Raw genomic sequence first — 2,956 nt, forward strand, 5'->3', positions numbered from 1 at the left:
AAGGTGATTTACCATGTGTGTTAACAATTATTTCACTGTTTCTATTTTGTCATTGTTTAGAGAGATAATTGTTAAATATTTCTTTAGTTGATTTATTGCTACTTTACATAAAAATCATTTAAGGTTTCTTTTTTTTGCTTTAAGCTAAGATTCTGATACCATTGTCGTGCTGCAAGCAAAGGTTAAGCAGTAGATCCATATCCCTCATCACCCACACTGGTGAAGACAAGAGTCTTAAAGCTGTGGGTATTGTCTCTGTGTTGTCCCAGCCTGCCTCTGGTACTGTTGGCTCTGTGAGCAGCATGTACCACCATATTTTCTGCACTGTCCAAGATAAGATTTTCTTTCTCAGCCTAGGCAAGTGGTGTTTAGTAGCCCAGAGGTAAGATTCTTGATTGAGCATTGGAAGCCCTGCTTAAACACGTAATAATGCCACTGTGTCAAGGCCTCTCCCCTATGTGCAAGCTTTTTACCATGAATGCCCCATGGGCACTGTGCCAGGAGTTAATGGTCATTTTTTTAAGTGATATAATGAACTTAAAAAGTACTGCAGATATGTTCCTGTTACTGTACTTTGTAGCAAATTAAACATTAAGTGCAAGTCTTTCTTGAGACCTTCAGCCCATCTGTCCCACCTTAGCAAGCATTATCAATGTTCAATGTTTGTCCTGTTTAATAGTTGTGTTTGGATCCTTCTAAATCTAATATAAACCTGGGCATTCGGAATTAAAACTTGATTCACCAAACCAAATGTGTAGTTGATCAGTTAATCCAGAAATATAAACTGTTGAGGGTATATATCACTTTTCTGTAACATTACTTGTATGCTATGCTAAACTTTATACTGCCCTATCTATGCTACGTTCCAAGCCCCTTTTAGAAAAGTAATGTTGTCCATTATATTGTAGGGCAAACATGGATGAAACCAGGCATGGGTTTTTTTTAGCTTCTTAAATCTCTGGATCTACAAATACCTTTTTTTGTTTACTGCAGGTTCATATTTAAATTGGCCAGGTTTGTGGCCAGGGTTATTTTGCAATTTTAAAACAGGAACTAAAAGGCAACCAAATTAAAAAATGTTCCCTTGTTTTATTTTTTTGTGTACAGCCACCAAGTATCTACAGTCAGACCGAAAGACTTTGAGGGAAAGGATATCTTTGCTGAATACTCACACTATTAGTAAGAAAACCCAGAGGTTAAGCACAATTTTAAAACGACAGACAGGCATGTCTCCCAAGGTATGTAATGTAATAACTAATGAAATTGAAGTGTTTCATTACTGTATGTTTATGTTGAGAAAATGTAGTTACATGTCAATAAAAATGGGTAAAATAAATGTTTTTTCCTGTACTCATGCCATAGCACTAATTTTCTTGCAACCGGTGACTTCAACTGTATTTGGTTATATATCTTTACCATTTTATCTGCATGTTTTTTCCAAAATTACTCCTGATGGTAGGATTTTCATTCCTAATCACTTGGCGAACTTTCATCGATGGGAAAAATAAGATGTAGTGTCTATGTTACTTTAGAAATAGTTAACTCTTAGCAAGTATCTCAACAAAGTAAATTCCTATTCCAGGGCTAATCGTTCTGCTAATTACACATCCTGAACTGACACTTCCGGGGGGCATCTTGCATCCCAAAGGTGTACAGAATGCCTGTAGATTGCCATAACACTTTTAAAAAATAATTCAATTTCAGATCAAAGTGGAAAGATTATTTTATTACCAATACATTACAAAATGGTTTGTGTAGTAATTTGCAATTTTACTTTTTTTAAAGTAAAGTTTTCCTTTAAGGCTGTTCAATTCCATGCCTATTTGATTTTGTAAAAGGCAGTGTCAATCTTTTCTTTGACTTTTGTTACTAATTCAGGGGAAAATAGATTGTATCAGATCATACTGACTCAAAGCCTTTCCATTCCAATATGTTAATTGTATATTTGTAAATATAAATACAAATATACATTTGTAAAAAAAAAAAACACATATATATACATTTGTAAATGTTAATTGTATAGTTAACGTAATTTATTATAAGTAAAAAAAATAAAGATGCTGATATTTTTTTCGCAGAAAGAAGACAAAGAATTTGACAGTTTGGCTGAAAAGTTTCACAGATTGGCAAATTTTGTTTCCCAGCTGGAAGAAAACGTAGTAGTATATGTTCAAAACATGGAGGTAAGCAAATGCATATATCATATTATCTTAACTGTAGAAAATCAACAAAACAAATAAATAACTATTGTTTTTTGCACTTAACCTGTATACAAGAATGCACAATGTTCAATGCATTACAAGAAAGTCTGTTGAAGATTTAAAGCAATGCACCTGAAATGAATGAACCCCAAAACTAATCTTTGCTATTAGAGACAGGATCATTTTAGATTTCATTATTTCATGAAAATAATGAAATTATTTAGTAAGGTGTGTGTCTTTGACTCTTGTGTAAACCAATGAATAAACTAAAATGTAGGATTGTTTAGAGGTGTTTATGAGATTTACACTAAATAATAGGAAATAAATGAAAGTAAAATCTACACCTGGCCCTGGCAATTCACATGTATTGTATTTATAAGACTTTGCAATATAGTGCATGCAGATCTGTAGCTTTTCAACTCTTACTTCAAATTGTTCAGGTGATTTTTAATAACTGTAAAGTGACTGTATAGAATAGAGTAGCCGGTCAAAGAATAGGGCAACTAAGGCCCCTTTCAGACTGCCTTTATTAGCGCAATAGTCAGCTTGCACCCAACCACTGCTACAAGTGAGCAGATTCCCAGAGCACTATAGATATCTACCAGAGGCCCATTGACTGCTTTGTTTAACTCACACTTTGCATGCATTCTCCAAACAAGGAAAGGTCACAATTTTAAACATTTTCAATTTTAGCTTTGAGTTCTTATGAGAATAGAACAAAAGAAAAACAAGAAAACTTGCTTAAAGCCGCCTAA

General features: G+C 33.8%; 1 long non-coding RNA gene across 1 annotated transcript; it reads left to right on the plus strand.

Annotated features, from left to right (window-relative positions):
• Positions 1 to 6: 6 nt before the first annotated feature.
• Positions 7 to 2,946, plus strand: LOC140321404 (uncharacterized). The gene is made up of 3 exons (XR_011918927.1): positions 7 to 242; positions 1,108 to 1,238; positions 2,079 to 2,946. It is a non-coding gene; the product is annotated as an uncharacterized lncRNA (long non-coding RNA).
• Positions 2,947 to 2,956: the final 10 nt, after the last annotated feature.

Source organism: Pyxicephalus adspersus, unplaced genomic scaffold (genome assembly GCF_032062135.1).
Source record: "Pyxicephalus adspersus unplaced genomic scaffold, UCB_Pads_2.0 Sca3420, whole genome shotgun sequence".
In the NCBI taxonomy this organism is placed as follows: Eukaryota; Metazoa; Chordata; class Amphibia; order Anura; family Pyxicephalidae; genus Pyxicephalus; species Pyxicephalus adspersus.